Raw genomic sequence first — 21125 nt, forward strand, 5'->3', positions numbered from 1 at the left:
GGAATGGTTGAGAAGATGTGATTCTCCACCATTCTCTCAAAAGCTGAGAGAGAGAGAGTGTGTGTGTGTGTGTGTGTGTGTGTGTGTGTGTGTGTGTGTGTTTTTAGGTGTGCGTGTGTGTGTATTTTTAGATGCGTGTGTGTGTATTTTTAGATGTGTGGTTCAGTGTTTCTTATTTAAATAAAGTGTTTCTTCTAAAGTGTTCTTGTTCATAACCGATTATTATCTAAGGGTGCACTCACACTAGGCCATCTGGCCGTGGCCGTGGCCTAACCATGCTCAAATCTGCCAGTGTGAGTGTGGCCAGGCCGGGCCAATTTGGCCACTTGGGAGAGGTGTGCTGCTACGGCACGGGCCGCTACGGTACAGATCCTAATGAGCCGACACGCGCACACGCACGGCTACGCAACCTGAGCTGGATGATGTATAGTCAATGCGACGACCACGGACATAATAAAGGCGACGAGCCTTCTTTCCCATTAAACGGTAAACATCGCGTCAAGCAGTTCAACTGTTGGTGTGTTCTCTGTGTTGTTGTCCGTTGTTAAAACTCTGACTGGCGGCAGACTTTATTATGGTCCATGCAGCGGACGCTTGGTGATGACGTGTTACGACGTGATGACGTATGTACAAGAGCCTTCCGTGGCCAGGCCACAGCTGCGATGGCCAACGGCCACGGCCAGATGGCCTAGTGTGAGTGCAGGCCAGAGAACAATGGGGCCATTTGAGCACGGTTAGGTGTGAAAACGGCCACGGCCAGATGGCCTAGTGTGAGTGCACCCTAATACCACCTTTAACATGTAGCTAAGTGACATTCAAAATAAAGGTATATTACGAGGGACAAATAGTAATATTATTTTATTTTTTTTAATACTATATTTAAACATGCCAATTACAAAATATAAATACCATTTCAGGTTAAACATCTTTACAATGGGTCTTGCTCGTTGCCCGAGACAATGGCAGCCAGTCTGTCTCTTGTAACATTACCTGGGGTCTGGTTATCTGCTAGGGGGCACGGGGAGGCCATGATGACGTCACAGGGTAGGGTTGTCCCATTTGGTAGGGGATCGGTTAGGGGTAGCAATGAGGGGTAGCAATGAGGGGTAGCAATGAGGGGTAGCAATAAGGGTTAGGGTTGAGACAGTGAGCAAAGAAACGGGATTGGGCCTTAATTATGATTTCTTAGAACGCAAAAACAAACCAAGTGGTTTAAAAATAGATGATAACAGCAAGCACTTGGGTATAAATGCTATTCAGTCACTGTACTTTCTCCGAAATACTCCACTTATTTTTGGTGATATCGTTGAAAGGGACAATAAACACTGGAACTTAGTGCTTCTTTTGTTGCATATTGTTAATATAGTGTTCTCACCTATCCTTACTGATGGCATGATATGTTGCCTAAAACATTTGATCTGTGACCATGTTCGAAAACATTGTTCCCTGATAAAAGATTGATTCCCAAACACCACTTAATGATCCACTATCCAAGATTATTGAAAGAAATTGTTCCTCTTATCCATATGTGGTGTATGCGATTCGAAGCCAAACACAATTTCTTTTAAAAGTCAAAGAAAATGTTCAAAAATCGTAATCTCTAGTAAATCAGCATCAGCGTCAACAAGCTTTTTACTTTGAAAATTATTATTTTAAGAAATTTGAGTTTGGTCCTTTAAAAACAAAAACTATTGATAGTTTGAAAGGTGGAGAATTACTTTGTCAAATATTGCTTTTAGACCCATGTTCAGATGTTTCAACTAGTTGGGTCAGAAATTAAGGCACTGAATACCAGACTGATCTATTTATATGCACTGGAACATCCCATGACTTACCTGTGTTCACGAAAATCTGTAATATCATAATACATGATCAGCGTGCTTTCATAATAGGTTGTACTGTTGACACCTTGTACTTTGATGAACATTTTCATGCATACTGTATAGAGGAGCAGAATAATGACAATTCTCTGATTTGCATTGACCAGCTCACCTATTTTAAACCCTTTGACAAGCAGTATTCTAATGATAGTGAGATATACATTGTTCCATATTGTCCCATGTTTTAAGAAGCAGTGTTTATGTGGTGAATGTTTTAAATAAATGTTTTTTGAAACTGAAAATGACCTCATCATTTCTGCCATTTTTATTCTACAGAGCATTTTATTTTGGAAATCCAGAAAGCTATATTTACACCTTTACAGTGTTAAATTGAGGCAACACTTCTATAGTTAAAAAACAACCCTGTGAGAGAGTTGATGTCTAACACTGCATCAAAGAGTTAAAAGGCTAACACTAACAGTGTTAAGACATTTTACATTTTAACTCCACAAGTGTTAATAACACTAAATAAGTGTTAATGTTCTAACAATTCAAAAAGAGTGAAATTAATTATATGTGGTGTGGACCCATATAGACACTTTAAAAGAGTTGAAATCAAATCTGATTGTTAATTTGGGTTTGCCGACTTTGCTGTGTAGGCTTGACTATCACAGTGCTCTCCCTTCTGGTCCAGCCAGAGAAACCTTAGATCCACTCCACCTTCTCCAGAGAAACCATAGATCAACTCCACCACCTCCAGAGAAATCATTGATCAACTCCACCACCTCCAGAGAAATCATTGATCAACTTCACCTTCTCCAGAGGAACCATAGATCAACTCAACCTTCTCGAAACATCTCCTGGTGTTGGCCAGGAGCAGCAGACACATAAAGCCTGCTTTACTGTAATCACGGCATCGGCTCTTAGTTTGAGGATCACTGTAATATGAAGAGTATTTTATTGGTCCCTAATAACTAAATGGTCTCGCTCCTGACTCCATTTCTGAGATGTTTTTACAGTAAGATGTGTACAGTGTACCTACTAGGTTCCTGAGGCCCCTCTGGTACCTCCCACTGTCAGCCCCCCTCCCCAGCCCTGGAACCACCCGCCCTGAGACCCTAGGGGTGGCAAAGAGCGTATCTCTAAAATAACACCTTTAACACACCTATTAAGCCTGGCTTTAATTTTGCTGTGTAGGCTTGACTATCACAGTGCTCTCCCTTCTGGTCCAGCCAGAGAAACCTTAGATCCACTCCACCTTCTCCAGAGAAACCATAGATCAACTCCACCACCTCCAGAGAAATCATTGATCAACTCCACCACCTCCAGAGAAATCATTGATCAACTTCACCTTCTCCAGAGGAACCATAGATCAACTCAACCTTCTCGAAACATCTCCTGGTGTTGGCCAGGAGCAGCAGACACATAAAGCCTGCTTTACTGTAATCACGGCATCGGCTCTTAGTTTGAGGATCACTGTAATATGAAGAGTATTTTATTGGTCCCTAATAACTAAATGGTCTCGCTCCTGACTCCATTTCTGAGATGTTTTTACAGTAAGATGTGTACAGTGTACCTACTAGGTTCCTGAGGCCCCTCTGGTACCTCCCACTGTCAGCCCCCCTCCCCAGCCCTGGAACCACCCGCCCTGAGACCCTAGGGGTGGCAAAGAGAGTATCTCTAAAATAACACCTTTAACACACCTATTAAGCCTGGCTTTAATTTTGTGAGGTTTCCTTTAGTTGTATTGTTGGGTGTCAAGCAACTATGTTGCGAGACAACCTATTGTTATTGTACAAATTCTTATTGGGTGTCAAGCAACTATGTTGCGAGACAACCTATTGTTTTTGTATGAATTCCTATTATTATACTGCCATGGGAGTCAATGGCAGCCCATAGCACCGCTTGGTGAAAAGTTGTGAAATTTGGCACACTGGTTCAGGACAGCTCCATTAGCCCATTAGGCCAATCTCAGGTCGCCTGCCCAACAGCTCTAGCGCCACCAACAGGTCAAAGTTGGACATGCATTCATGTTCATAACTTTCGACTTATTGGACCAATATTCACAAACCAGGTATCATTGGATTCCTTGAACCAAGCCCAGTTCAACACACCCTATGACGTCATTGCGCCATGACGTATATTTCCGCCATCTTGGTTTATGTCAAAAACCTTCAAAGTGCTACTCCTATCACAAATCTTGTCCAATCATCTCGAAACTTGGCACATATGATCTTCCGGCCATGTTTGATAAAAAACATTGAATAGATTTTTCAAATTCTAAACCGTTTGGCCGCTAAAGCCAATCAAATTTGGCGGCAAAGCCGCCAAACGGGATGTAAGCCCATATCTCAGCAGCCCTTTGACATATCATAACCAGACTTGGTATATAGACCCATGGCCTCATAAAGGTGACACTGATAGAATTTGGTGACCTGGGGGCGCTGTTATTAATGTCGATGTGTTTTGACTCCTCTCACTTCACATGAGTATATTTAAAACTTATTTTCAATGTCTGGTGATACTATCAGACCTCCCCATATAGCGAGTATATTATTTTTTGCAGAAATATCTGCGATAGCCAATGATATTCGACGCGAAGCCGCCAAACCGGAAACACGCCAATATCTCTGCAGCCCTTTGACATATCATAACCAAACTTGATAGATAGACCCATAACATCATCATGGGGACACTCACTGAATCTGGTGACCATTGACCTCTAGGGGGCGCTATAATTAATGAAGACGTGTTTTAACTCCTCTCTCTTCACATGAGTACATTGCAAACTTATTTTTAATGTCTGATGATACTGTCAGACCTCCCCATATAGCTTACAAATTATTTCTCATGGCATCATCAGAACTTGGCCACCATGTTGAAAGTTGTCAAAATCAGTTGTAAATTTCCACAGGCCACAAATAATGTCCAATCTTCATAAAACTTTGCATATATGATCTTCCGACGAAGCTGAACAAATGTATCAAACCGCTTTCTCAAATTCAAAACCGTTTGGCCGTGACAGCCAATCAAACGTGACGGCGCTCATTAATGGGTAGACACTGCACTCGTGTGGCGATAAGCGGTACTTAATGTATAATGCAACAATTAATATATTTACCATTCCGCCCACCTACATTATAAACTGCAATTCCCACTGGATTAGATGCTTCACGAACAACCTCAAGAACGGATGCTTCTTTACATTGTGTCTCTTTTAGGGATATTGTTCCGAGTACCCCTATGTATTTGTGACATTTGTTCTGTCAGGCAGACTGCATGGCGCCCTTACCTCTAGGTGGGGTCCTTTTCCCATTTACTCATCCCACCGGCTGTCGGTATTGCCGATTTCCGAGGCGGTCGTCATGTAGCCCCCTGGCCGATTGCGTCCATCCAGCAGAATTAGCCTACCGAGTCCGATTATGCTTGACACCCACATTGCTGCTCGCAGCTATATTTGGGTGTCAAGCAACTATGTTGCGAGACAACCTATTGTTATTGTACGAATTCTTATTATTATTATTGGGTGTCAAGCAACTATGTTGCGAGACAACCTATTGTTATTGTACGAATTCTTATTATTATTATTATTATTATGCTGCCATTGGAGTCAATGGCAGCCCATAGAACCGCTTGGCGAAAAGTTGTGAAATTTGGCACACTTGTTCAGGACTGCCCCATTAGCCCATTAAGCCAATCTAAGGTCGCTATCCCAACAGCTCTAGCGCCACCAACAGGTCAAAGTTGGGCATGCATTCATGTTCATAACTTTTGACCTATTCGACCAATTTTCACAAACCAGGTATCATTGGATTCCTTGAACCAAGCCCAGTTCAACAAACCCTATGACGTCATTGCGCCATGACGTAAATGTCCGCCATCTTGGTTTATGTCAAAAACCTTCAAAATGCTACTCCTATCACAAATCTTGTCCAATCATCTTGAAACTTGGCACACATGATCTTCTGGCCATCCTTGATGAAAAACATCGAATAGATTTGTCAAATTCAAAACCGTTTGCCCGCTAAAGCCAATCAAATTTGGCGGCGAAGCCGCCAAACAGGAAGTGAGCCGATTTCTCAGCATCCCTTTGACATATCATAACCAGACTTGGTATATAGACCCATGGCCTCATAAAGGTGACACTGATTTAATTTGGTGACCTTTGACCTGTAGGGGGCGCTGTTATTAATGTCCATGTGTTTTGACCTCTTTCTCTTCACATGAGTACATTTACAACTTATTTTCAATGTCTGGTGATACTATCAGACCTCCCCGTATAGCTAGTATATTATAACTTGCACAAATATCCGCGACAGCCAATGATATTCAACCGCGAAGCCGCCAAACTGGAAAAACGCCAATATCTCAGTATCCCTTGGACAAATCATAACCAAACTTTATACATAGACCCATAACATCATTATGGGGACACTCAATGAATTTGGTGACCATTGACCTCTAGGGGGCGCTATAATTAATGAAGACGTGTTTTAACTCCTCTCTCTTCACATGAGTACATTTCAAACTTATTATCAATGTTTAATGATACTGTCAGACCTCCCCATATATCTTGTAAATTATTTTGTTGATATTGTTCCGAATACCCCTATGTATTTGTGACATTTGTTCTGTCAGGCAGACTGCATTGCCCCCTTACCTCTAGGTGGGGTCCTTTTCCCATTTACTCATCCCACCGGCTGTCGGTATTGCCGATTTCCGAGGCGGTCGTCATGTAGCCCCCTGGCCGATTGCGTCCATCCGGCAGAATAAGCCTACCGAGTCCGATTATGCTTGACACCCACATTGCTGCTCGCAGCTATATTTGGGTGTCAAGCAACTATGTTGCGAGACAACCTATTGTTATTGTACGAATTCTTATTATTATTATTATTATTATGCTGCCATTGGAGTCAATGGCAGCCCATAGAACCGCTTGGCGAAAAGTTGTGAAATTTGGCACACTTGTTCAGGACTGCCCCATTAGCCCATTAAGCCAATCTAAGGTCGCTAGCCCAACAGCTCTAGCGCCACCAACAGGTCAAAGTTGGGCATGCATTCATGTTCATAACTTTTGACCTATTCGACCAATTTTCACAAACCAGGTATCATTGGATTCCTTGAACCAAGCCCAGTTTAACACATCCTATGACGTCATTGCGCCATGACGTATATGTCCGCCATCTTGGTTTATGTCAAAAACCTTCAAAATGCTACTCCTATCACAAATCTTGTCCAATCATCTCGAAACTTGGCACACATGATCTTCTGGCCATCCTTGATGAAAAACATCGAATAGATTTGTCAAATTCAAAACCGTTTGCCCGCTAAAGCCAATCAAATTTGGCGGCGAAGCCGCCAAACAGGAAGTGAGCCGATTTCTCAGCATCCCTTTGACATATCATAACCAGACTTGGTATATAGACCCATGGCCTCATAAAGGTGACACTGATTTAATTTGGTGACCTTTGACCTGTAGGGGGCGCTGTTATTAATGTCCATGTGTTTTGACCTCTTTCTCTTCACATGAGTACATTTACAACTTATTTTCAATGTCTGGTGATACTATCAGACCTCCCCGTATAGCTAGTATATTATAACTTGCACAAATATCCGCGACAGCCAATGATATTCAACCGCGAAGCCGCCAAATTGGAAAAAACGCCAATATCTCAGTATCCCTTGGACAAATCATAACCAAACTTGATACATAGACCCATAACATCATTATGGGGACACTCAATGAATTTGGTGACCATTGACCTCTAGGGGGCGCTATAATTAATGAAGACGTGTTTTAACTCCTCTCTCTTCACATGAGTACATTTCAAACTTATTATCAATGTTTAATGATACTGTCAGACCTCCCCATATATCTTGTAAATTATTTTGTTGATATTGTTCCGAATACCCCTATGTATTTGTGACATTTGTTCTGTCAGGCAGACTGCATTGCCCCCTTACCTCTAGGTGGGGTCCTTTTCCCATTTACTCATCCCACCGGCTGTCGGTATTGCCGATTTCCGAGGCGGTCGTCATGTAGCCCCCTGGCCGATTGCGTCCATCCGGCAGAATAAGCCTACCGAGTCCGATTATGCTTGACACCCACATTGCTGCTCGCAGCTATATTTATTGGGTGTCAAGCAACTATGTTGCGAGACAACCTATTGTTATTGTACGAATTCTTATTATTATTATTATTATTATGCTGCCATTGGAGTCAATGGCAGCCCATAGAACCGCTTGGCGAAAAGTTGTGAAATTTGGCACACTTGTTCAGGACTGCCCCATTAGCCCATTAAGCCAATCTAAGGTCGCTAGCCCAACAGCTCTAGCGCCACCAACAGGTCAAAGTTGGGCATGCATTCATGTTCATAACTTTTGACCTATTCGACCAATTTTCACAAACCAGGTATCATTGGATTCCTTGAACCAAGCCCAGTTCAACAAACCCTATGACGTCATTGCGCCATGACGTAAATGTCCGCCATCTTGGTTTATGTCAAAAACCTTCAAAATGCTACTCCTATCACAAATCTTGTCCAATCATCTCGAAACTTGGCACACATGATCTTCTGGCCATCCTTGATGAAAAACATCGAATAGATTTGTCAAATTCAAAACCGTTTGCCCGCTAAAGCCAATCAAATTTGGCGGCAAAGCCGCCAAACAGGAAGTGAGCCGATTTCTCAGCATCCCTTTGACATATCATAACCAGGCTTGGTATATAGACCAATGGTCTCATAAAGGTGACACTGATTGAATTTGGTGACCTTTGACCTCTAGGGGGCGCTGTTATTAATGTCGATGTGTTTTGACTCCTTTCACTTCACATGAGTATATTTAAAACTTATTTTCAATGTCTGGTGATACTATTAGACCTATCAGTATAGCTAGTGTATTATTTCTTGCAGAAATATCCGCGACAGCCAATGATATTCGACCGCGAAGCCGCCAAACCGGAAACACGCCAATATATCAGCAGCCATTTGACATATCATAACCAAACTTGATACATAGACCCATGGCCTCATTAAGGTGACACTCAATGAATTTGGTGACCATTGACCTATAGGGGGCGCTGTTATTAATGACGATGTGTTTTAACTCCTCTCTCTTCACATGAGTACATTTCAAACTTATTTTTAACGTCTGAGGATACTGCCAGACGTCCTTATATAGCTTATGAATCATTTCTCATTGCAACATCAGAACTTGGCCGCCATGTTGAAAGTTGTCAAAATCAGTTGAAAATTTCCTAAGGCCACAAATTATGTCCAATCTTCATGGAACTTGGCATATATGTTCTTCAGACCAAGCTGAACAAAGTTATCAAACAGCTTTCTCAAATTCAAAACCGTTTGGCCGTGACAGCCAATCAAACTTGACGGCGCTCATTAATGGGTAGACACTGCACTCGTGTGGCGACATGCGGTACTTAATGCATAATGCAACAATGACTCTATTAACCATTCCGCCCGCTTACGATATAAACTGCAATACCCACTGGATTAGATGCTTCACGAACCACCTCCAGAACGGATACTTGTTTACATTGTGTCTCTTTTAGAGATATTGTTCCGAATACCCCTATGTATTTGTGACATTTGTTCTGTCAGGCAGGCTGTATTGCGCCCATACCTCTAGGTGGGGTCATTTTCCCACATAATGCTCATCCCACCGGCTGTCGGTATTGCCGATTTCCGAGACGGTCGTCATGTAGCCCCCTGGCCAATTGCGTCCATCAGGCAGAATTAGCCTACCGAGTCCGATTATGCTTGACACCCACATTGCTGCTCGCAGCTATATTTGGGTGTCAAGCAACTATGTTGCGAGACAACCTATTGTTTTCGTACGAATTCCTATTATTATTATTATTATTATCCTTCAATGGGAGACAATGGCAGCCCATAGAACCGCTTGGCGAAAAGTTGTGAAATTTGGCACACTTGTTCAGGACAGCCCCATTAGCCCATTAACCAAATCTCAGGTCCCTAGCCCAACAGCTCTAGCGCCACCAACAGGTCAAAGTTGGACATGCATTCATGTTCATAACTTTTGACCTATTCGACCAATTTTCACAAACCAGGTATCATTGGATTCCTTGAACCAAGCCCAGTTCAACACATCCTATGACGTCATTGCGCCATGACGTATATGTCCGCCATCTTGGTTTATGTCAAAAACCTTCAAAATGCTACTCCTATCACAAATCTTGTCCAATCATCTCGAAACTTGGCACACATGATCTTCTGGCCATCCTTGATGAAAAACATCGAATAGATTTGTCAAATTCAAAACCGTTTGCCCGCTAAAGCCAATCAAATTTGGCGGCAAAGCCGCCAAACAGGAAGTGAGCCGATTTCTCAGCATCCCTTTGACATATCATAACCAGACTTGGTATATAGACCCATGGCCTCATAAAGGTGACACTGATTTAATTTGGTGACCTTTGACCTGTAGGGGGCGCTGTTATTAATGTCGATGTGTTTTGACTTCTTTCTCTTCACATGAGTACATTTAAAACTTATTTTCAATGTCTAGTGATACTATCAGACCTCCCCATATAGCTCATATATTACTTCTTGCAGAAATAACCGCGACAGCCAATGATATTCGACCGCGAAGCCGCCAAACCGGAAACACGCCAATATCTCTGCAGCCCTTTGACATATCATAACCAAACTTGATACATAGACCCACAACATCATCATGGGGACACTCAATGAATTTGGTGAGCATTGACCTGTAGGGGGCGCTATAATTAATGAAGACGTGTTTTAACTCCTCTCTCTTCCCATGAGTACATTTCAAACTTATTTTTAATGTCTGAGGATACTGCCAGACCTCCTTATATAGCTTATGAATTATTTCTCATTGCAACATCAGAACTTGGCCGCCATGTTGAAAGTTGTCAAAATCAGTTGTAAATTTCCACAGGCCACAAATTATGTCCAATCTTCATGGAACTTGGCATATATGATCGTCAGACCGAGTTGAACAAATGTATCAAACAGCTTTCTCAAATTCAAAACCGTTTGGCCGTGACAGCCAATCAAACTTGACGACGCTCATTAATGGGTAGACACTGCACTCGTGTGGCGACAAGCGGTACTTAATGTATACTACAACAATGACTATATTTACCATCACGCCGATTTACAATATAAACTTCAATTCCCAATGGATTAGATGCTTCACGAACCACCTCCAGAACGGATGCTTGTTGACATTGTGTCTCTTTTAGGGATATTGTTCCGAATACCCCTATGTATTTGTGACATTTGTTCTGTCAGGCAGACTGTATTGCGCCCTTACCTCTAGGTGGGGTCCTTTTCCCATTTGGTAAAATAATGCTCATCCCACCGGCTGTCGGTATTGCCGATTTCCAAGACGGTCGTCATGTAGCCCCCTGGCCGATTACGTCCATCCGGCATAATTAGCCTACCGAGTCCCATTATGCTTGACACCCACATTGCTGCTCGCAGCTATATTTGGGTGTCAAGCAACTATGTTGCGAGACAACCTATTGTTATTGTACGAATTCTTATTGGGTGTCAAGCAACTATGTTGCGAGACAACCTATTGTTATTGTACGAATTCTTATTATTATTATTATTATTATGCTGCCATTGGAGTCAATGGTAGCCCATAGAACCGCTTGGCGAAAAGTTGTGAAATTTGGCACACTGGTTCAGGACAGCCCCATTAGCCCATTAAGCCAATCTCAGGTCGCTAGCCCTACAGCTCTAGCGCCACCAACAGGTCAAAGTTGGGCATGCATTCATGTTCATAACTTTCGACCTATTCGACCAATATTCACAAACCAGGTATCATTGGATTCCTTGAACCAAGCCCAGTTCAACACACCCTATGACGTCATTGTGCCATGACGTATATTTCCGCCATCTTGGTTTATGTCAAAAACCTTCAAAATGCTACTTCTATCACAAATCTTGTCCAATCATCTCGAATCTTGACACACATGATCTTCTGGCCATGCTTGATAAAAAACATCGAATAGATTTGTCAAATTCAAAACCGTTTGTCCGCTAAAGCCAATCAAATTTAACCGCCAAGTTGCCAAACCGGAAGTAAGCCCATATCTCAGAAGCCCTTTGACCTATCATAACCAACCTTGGTAGAGAGACCCATGACCGCATCACGGTGACACTGAATGAATTTGGTGACCCTTGACCTCTAGGTGGCGCTGTTATTAATGTCGATGTGTTTTGACTCCTCTCTTTTCACATGAGTACATTTAAAACTTATTTTCAATGTCTGGTGATACTATCAGACCTCCCCATATAGCTCATATATTACGTCTTGCAGAAATATCCGCGACAGCCAATGATATTCGAGCGCGAAGCCGGAAAACCGGAAACATGCCAATATCTCTGCAGCCCTTTGACATATCATAACCAAACTTGATACATTGACCCATAACATAATCATGGGGACACTCAAAGAATTTGGTGACCATTGACCGCTAGGGGGCGCTATAATTAATGAAGACGTGTTTTAACTCCTCTCTCTTCACATGAGTACATTTCAAACTTATTTTCAATGTCTGATGATACTGTCAGACCTACTCATATAGCATATAAATTATTTCTCATTGCAACATCAGAACTTGGCCGCCATGTTGAAAGTTGTCAAAATCAGTTGTAAATTCCCACAGGCCACAAATTATGTCCAATCTTCATGAAACTCTGCATATATGATCTTCAGACCAAGCTGAACTAATGTGTTAAACAGCTTTCTCAAATTCAAAACCGTTTGGCCGTGACAGGCAATCAAACTTGACGGCGCTCATTAATGGGTAGACACTGCACTCGTGTGGCGATAAGCGGTACTTAATGTATAATGCAACAATGACTATATTTACCATTCCGCCCACTTAAAATATAAACTGCAATTCCCACTGGATCAGATGCTTCACGAACCACCTCCAGAAGGGATGCTTGTTTACATGGTGTCTCTTTTAGGGATATTGTTCCGAATACCCCTATGTATTTGTGACATTTGTTCTGTCAGGCAGACTGCATTGCGCCCTTACCTCTAGGTGGGGTCCTTTTTCCCATTTACTCATCCCACCGGCTGTCGGTATTGCCGATTTCCGAGGCGGTCGTCATGTAGCCCCCAGGCCAATTGCGTCCATCCGGCAGAATTAGCCTACCGAGTCCGATTATGCTTGACACCCACATTGCTGCTCGCAGCTATATTTGGGTGTCAAGCAACTATGTTGCGAGACAACCTATTGTTATTGTACGAATTCTTATTATTATTATTATTATTATGCTGCCATTGGAGTCAATGGCAGCCCATAGAACCGCTTGGCGAAAAGTTGTGAAATTTGGCACACTTGTTCAGGACTGCCCCATTAGCCCATTAAGCCAATCTAAGGTCGCTAGCCCAACAGCTCTAGCGCCACCAACAGGTCAAAGTTGGGCATGCATTCATGTTCATAACTTTTGACCTATTCGACCAATTTTCACAAACCAGGTATCATTGGATTCCTTGAACCAAGCCCAGTTTAACACATCCTATGACGTCATTGCGCCATGACGTATATGTCCGCCATCTTGGTTTATGTCAAAAACCTTCAAAATGCTACTCCTATCACAAATCTTGTCCAATCATCTCGAAACTTGGCACACATGATCTTCTGGCCATCCTTGATGAAAAACATCGAATAGATTTGTCAAATTCAAAACCGTTTGCCCGCTAAAGCCAATCAAATTTGGCGGCAAAGCCGCCAAACAGGAAGTGAGCCGATTTCTCAGCATCCCTTTGACATATCATAACCAGACTTGGTATATAGACCCATGGCCTCATAAAGGTGACACTGATTTAATTTGGTGATCTTTGACCTGTAGGGGGCGCTGTTATTAATGTCCATGTGTTTTGACCTCTTTCTCTTCACATGAGTACATTTACAACTTATTTTCAATGTCTGGTGATACTATCAGACCTCCCCGTATAGCTAGTATATTATAACTTGCACAAATATCCGCGACAGCCAATGATATTCAACCGCGAAGCCGCCAAACTGGATAAACGCCAATATCTCAGTATCCCTTGGACAAATCATAACCAAACTTGATACATAGACCCATAACATCATTATGGGGACACTCAATGAATTTGGTGACCATTGACCTCTAGGGGGCGCTATAATTAATGAAGACGTGTTTTAACTCCTCTCTCTTCACATGAGTACATTTCAAACTTATTATCAATGTTTAATGATACTGTCAGACCTCCCCATATATCTTGTAAATTATTTTGTTGATATTGTTCCGAATACCCCTATGTATTTGTGACATTTGTTCTGTCAGGCAGACTGCATTGCGCCCTTACCTCTAGGTGGGGTCCTTTTTCCCATTTACTCATCCCACCGGCTGTCGGTATTGCCGATTTCCGAGGCGGTCGTCATGTAGCCCCCAGGCCGATTGCGTCCATCCGGCAGAATTAGCCTACCGAGTCCGATTATGCTTGACACCCACATTGCTGCTCGCAGCTATATTTATTATTATTATGCTGCCATTGGAGTCAATGGCAGCGCATAGAACCGCTTGGCGAAAAGTTGTGAAATTTGGCACACTTGTTCAGGACTGCCCCATTAGCCCATTAAGCCAATCTAAGGTCGCTAGCCCAACAGCTCTAGCGCCACCAACAGGTCAAAGTTGGGCATGCATTCATGTTCATAACTTTTGACCTATTCGACCAATTTTCACAAACCAGGTATCATTGGATTCCTTGAACCAAGCCCAGTTCAACAAACCCTATGACGTCATTGTGCCATGACGTATATGTCCGCCATCTTGGTTTATGTCAAAAACCTTCAAAATGCTACTTCTATCACAAATCTTGTCCAATCATCTCGAATCTTGACACACATGATCTTCTGGCCATGCTTGATAAAAAACATCGAATAGATTTGTCAAATTCAAAACCGTTTGTCCGCTAAAGCCAATCAAATTTAACCGCCAAGTTGCCAAACCGGAAGTAAGCCCATATCTCAGAAGCCCTTTGACCTATCATAACCAACCTTGGTAGAGAGACCCATGACCGCATCACGGTGACACTGAATGAATTTGGTGACCCTTGACCTCTAGGTGGCGCTGTTATTAATGTCGATGTGTTTTGACTCCTCTCTCTTCACATGAGTACATTTAAAACTTATTTTCAATGTCTGGTGATACTATCAGACCTCCCCATATAGCTCATATATTACGTCTTGCAGAAATATCCGCGACAGCCAATGATATTCGAGCGCGAAGCCGGAAAACCGGAAACATGCCAATATCTCTGCAGCCCTTTGACATATCATAACCAAACTTGATACATTGACCCATAACATAATCATGGGGACACTCAAAGAATTTGGTGACCATTGACCGCTAGGGGGCGCTATAATTAATGAAGACGTGTTTTAACTCCTCTCTCTTCACATGAGTACATTTCAAACTTATTTTCAATGTCTGATGATACTGTCAGACCTACTCATATAGCATATAAATTATTTCTCATTGCAACATCAGAACTTGGCCGCCATGTTGAAAGTTGTCAAAATCAGTTGTAAATTCCCACAGGCCACAAATTATGTCCAATCTTCATGAAACTCTGCATATATGATCTTCAGACCAAGCTGAACTAATGTGTTAAACAGCTTTCTCAAATTCAAAACCGTTTGGCCGTGACAGGCAATCAAACTTGACGGCGCTCATTAATGGGTAGACACTGCACTCGTGTGGCGATAAGCGGTACTTAATGTATAATGCAACAATGACTATATTTACCATTCCGCCCACTTAAAATATAAACTGCAATTCCCACTGGATCAGATGCTTCACGAACCACCTCCAGAAGGGATGCTTGTTTACATGGTGTCTCTTTTAGGGATATTGTTCCGAATACCCCTATGTATTTGTGACATTTGTTCTGTCAGGCAGACTGCATTGCGCCCTTACCTCTAGGTGGGGTCCTTTTTCCCATTTACTCATCCCACCGGCTGTCGGTATTGCCGATTTCCGAGGCGGTCGTCATGTAGCCCCCAGGCCAATTGCGTCCATCCGGCAGAATTAGCCTACCGAGTCCGATTATGCTTGACACCCACATTGCTGCTCGCAGCTATATTTGGGTGTCAAGCAACTATGTTGCGAGACAACCTATTGTTATTGTACGAATTCTTATTATTATTGGGTGTCAAGCAACTATGTTGCGAGACAACCTATTGTTATTGTACGAATTCTTATTATTATTATTATTATTATGCTGCCATTGGAGTCAATGGCAGCCCATAGAACCGCTTGGCGAAAAGTTGTGAAATTTGGCACACTTGTTCAGGACTGCCCCATTAGCCCATTAAGCCAATCTAAGGTCGCTAGCCCAACAGCTCTAGCGCCACCAACAGGTCAAAGTTGGGCATGCATTCATGTTCATAACTTTTGACCTATTCGACCAATTTTCACAAACCAGGTATCATTGGATTCCTTGAACCAAGCCCAGTTCAACAAACCCTATGACGTCATTGCGCCATGACGTATATGTCCGCCATCTTGGTTTATGTCAAAAACCTTCAAAATGCTACTCCTATCACAAATCTTGTCCAATCATCTCGAAACTTGGCACACATGATCTTCTGGCCATCCTTGATGAAAAACATCGAATAGATTTGTCAAATTCAAAACCGTTTGTCCGCTAAAGCCAATCAAATTTAACCGCCAAGTTGCCAAACCGGAAGTAAGCCCATATCTCAGAAGCCCTTTGACCTATCATAACCAGACTTGGTATATAGACCCATGGCCTCATAAAGGTGACACTGATTTAATTTGGTGACCTTTGACCTGTAGGGGGCGCTGTTATTAATGTCCATGTGTTTTGACCTCTTTCTCTTCACATGAGTACATTTACAACTTATTTTCAATGTCTGGTGATACTATCAGACCTCCCCGTATAGCTAGTATATTATAACTTGCACAAATATCCGCGACAGCCAATGATATTCAACCGCGAAGCCGCCAAATTGGAAAAACGCCAATATCTCAGTATCCCTTGGACAAATCATAACCAAACTTGATACATAGACCCATAACATCATTATGGGGACACTCAATGAATTTGGTGACCATTGACCTCTAGGGGGCGCTATAATTAATGAAGACGTGTTTTAACTCCTCTCTCTTCACATGAGTACATTTCAAACTTATTATCAATGTTTAATGATACTGTCAGACCTCCCCATATATCTTGTAAATTATTTTGTTGATATTGTTCCGAATACCCCTATGTATTTGTGACATTTGTTCTGTCAGGCAGACTGCATTGCCCCCTTACCTCTAGGTGGGGTCCTTTTCCCATTTACTCATCCCACCGGCTGTCGGTATTGCCGATTTCCGAGGCGGTCGTCATGTAGCCCCCTGGCCGATTGCGTCCATCCAGCAGAATAAGCCTACCGAGTCCGATTATGCTTGACACCCACATTGCTGCTCGCAGCTATATTTGGGTGTCAAGCAACTATGTTGCGAGACAACCTATTGTTTTTGTATGAATTCCTATTATTATTATTATCCTTCAGTGGGAGTCAATGGCAGCCCATAGAACCGCTTGGCGAAAAGTTGTGAAATTTGGCACACTTGTTCAGGACAGCCCCATTAGCCCATTAGGCCAATCTCAGGTTGCTAGCCCAACAGCTCTAGCGCCACCAACAGGTCAAAGTTGGACATGCATTCATGTTCATAACTTTCGACCCATTTGACCAATATTCACAAACTAGGTATCATTGGATTCCTTGAACCAAGCCCAGTTCAACAAACCCTATGACGTCATTGCGCCATGACGTATATTTCCGCCATCTTGGTTTATGTCAAAAACCATCAAAATGCTACTTCTATCACAAATCTTGTCCAATCATCTCGAAACTTGGCACACATGATCTTCTGGCCATCCTTGATGAAAAACATCGAATAGATTTGTCAAATTCAAAACTCTTTGCCCGCTTAAGCCAATCAAATTTGGCGGCGAAGCCGCTAAACAGGAAGTGAGCCGATTTCTCAGCATCCCTTAGAAATATCATAACCAGACTTGGTATATAGACCCATGGCCTCATAAAGGTGACACTGATTGAATATGGTGACCTTTGACCTCTAGGTGGCGCTGTTATTAATGTCGAAGTGTTTTGACTCCTCTCTCTTCACATGAGTACATTTCAAACTTATTTTCAATGTCTGGTGATACTAACAGACCTCCCCGTGTGGCTAGCATATTATTTATTGCAGAAATATCCGTGACAGCCAATGATATTCGACCGCGAAGCCACCAAACCGGGAACACGCCAATATCTCAGCATCCCTTTGACATATCATAACCAAACTTGTTACATAGACCCATAACATCATCATGGGAACACTCAATGAATTTGGTGACCATTGACCTCTAGGGGGCGCTATAATTAATGAAGACGTGTTTTAACTCCTCTCTCTTCACATACAAATAAATAATAATAAAATAATAATAATAATAAAAATACATTTCAAACTTATTTTCAATGTTTAATGATACTGTCAGACCTCCCCATATATCTTGTGAATTATTTTGTTGATATTGTTCCGAATACCCCTATGTATTTGTGACATTTGTTCTGTCAGGCAGACTGCATTGCGCCCTTACCTCTAGGTGGGGTCCTTTTCCCATTTACTCATCCCACCGGCTGTCGGTATTGCCGATTTCCGAGGCGGTCGTCATGGAGCCCCCTGGCCGATTGCGTCCATCCGGCAGAATAAGCCTACCGAGTCCGATTATGCTTGACACCCACATTGCTGCTCGCAGCTATATTTATTATTATTATTATTATTATGCTGCCATTGGAGTCAATGGTAGCCCATAGAACCGCTTGGCGAAAAGTTGTGAAATTTGGCACACTGGTTCAGGACAGCCCCATTAGCCCATTAAGCCAATCTCAGGTCGCTAGCCCTACAGCTCTAGCGCCACCAACAGGTCAAAGTTGGGCATGCATTCATGTTCATAACTTTCGACCTATTCGACCAATATTCACAAACCAGGTATCATTGGATTCCTTGAACCAAGCCCAGTTCAACACACCCTATGACGTCATTGTGCCATGACGTATATTTCCGCCATCTTGGTTTATGTCAAAAACCTTCAAAATGCTACTTCTATCACAAATCTTGTCCAATCATCTCGAATCTTGACACACATGATCTTCTGGCCATGCTTGATAAAAAACATCGAATAGATTTGTCAAATTCAAAACCGTTTGTCCGCTAAAGCCAATCAAATTTAACCGCCAAGTTGCCAAACCGGAAGTAAGCCCATATCTCAGAAGCCCTTTGACCTATCATAACCAACCTTGGTAGAGAGACCCATGACCGCATCACGGTGACACTGAATGAATTTGGTGACCCTTGACCTCTAGGTGGCGCTGTTATTAATGTCGATGTGTTTTGACTCCTCTCTCTTCACATGAGTACATTTAAAACTTATTTTCAATGTCTGGTGATACTATCAGACCTCCCCATATAGCTCATATATTACGTCTTGCAGAAATATCCGCTACAGCCAATGATATTCGAGCGCGAAGCCGGAAAACCGGAAACACGCCAATATCTCTGCAGCCCTTTGACATATCATAACCAAACTTGATACATTGACCCATAACATAATCATGGGGACACTCAAAGAATTTGGTGACCATTGACCGCTAGGGGGCGCTAAAATTAATGAAGACGTGTTTTAACTCCTCTCTCTTCACATGAGTACATTTCAAACTTATTTTCAATGTCTGATGATACTGTCAGACCTACTCATATAGCTTATAAATTATTTCTCATTGCAACATCAGAACTTGGCCGCCATGTTGAAAGTTGTCAAAATCAGTTGTAAATTCCCACAGGCCACAAATTATGTCCAATCTTCATGAAACTCTGCATATATGATCTTCAGACCAAGCTGAACTAATGTGTTAAACAGCTTTCTCAAATTCAAAACCGTTTGGCCGTGACAGGCAATCAAACTTGACGGCGCTCATTAATGGGTAGACACTGCACTCGTGTGGCGATAAGCGGTACTTAATGTATAATGCAACAATGACTATATTTACCATTCCGCCCACTTAAAATATAAACTGCAATTCCCACTGGATCAGATGCTTCACGAACCACCTCCAGAAGGGATGCTTGTTTACATGGTGTCTCTTTTAGGGATATTGTTCCGAATACCCCTATGTATTTGTGACATTTGTTCTGTCAGGCAGACTGCATTGCGCCCTTACCTCTAGGTGGGGTCCTTTTTCCCATTTACTCATCCCACCGGCTGTCGGTATTGCCGATTTCCGAGGCGGTCGTCATGTAGCCCCCAGGCCAATTGCGTCCACCCGGCAGAATTAGCCTACCGAGTCCGATTATGCTTGACACCCACATTGCTGCTCGCAGCTATATTTGGGTGTCAAGCAACTATGTTGCGAGACAACCTATTGTTATTGTACGAATTCTTATTATTATTATTATTATTATTATTATTATGCTGCCATTGGAGTCAATGGCAGCCCATAGAACCGCTTGGCGAAAAGTTGTGAAATTTGGCACACTTGTTCAGGACTGCCCCATTAGCCCATTAAGCCAATCTAAGGTCGCTAGCCCAACAGCTCTAGCGCCACCAACAGGTCAAAGTTGGGCATGCATTCATGTTCATAACTTTTGACCTATTCGACCAATTTTCACAAACCAGGTATCATTGGATTCCTTGAACCAAGCCCAGTTCAACACATCCTATGACGTCATTGCGCCATGACGTATATGTCCGCCATCTTGGTTTATGTCAAAAACCTTCAAAATGCTACTCCTATCACAAATCTTGTCCAATCATCTCGAAACTTGGCACACATGATCTTCTGGCCATCCTTGATGAAAAACATCCAATAGATTTGTCAAATTCAAAACCGTTTGCCCGCTAAAGCCAATCAAATTTGGCGGCGAAGCCGCCAAACAGGAAGTGAGCCGATTTCTCAGCATCCCTTTGACATATCATAACCAGACTTGGTATATAGACCCATGGCCTCATAAAGGTGACACTGATTTAATTTGGTGACCTTTGACCTGTAGGGGGCGCTGTTATTAATGTCCATGTGTTTTGACCTCTTTCTCTTCACATGAGTACATTTACAACTTATTTTCAATGTCTGGTGATACTATCAGACCTCCCCGTATAGCTAGTATATTATAACTTGCACAAATATCCGCGACAGCCAATGATATTCAACCGCGAAGCCGCCAAACTGGAAAA

This window comes from Gadus chalcogrammus, chromosome 20 (assembly GCF_026213295.1).
Source record: "Gadus chalcogrammus isolate NIFS_2021 chromosome 20, NIFS_Gcha_1.0, whole genome shotgun sequence".
Taxonomy (NCBI): Eukaryota; Metazoa; Chordata; class Actinopteri; order Gadiformes; family Gadidae; genus Gadus; species Gadus chalcogrammus.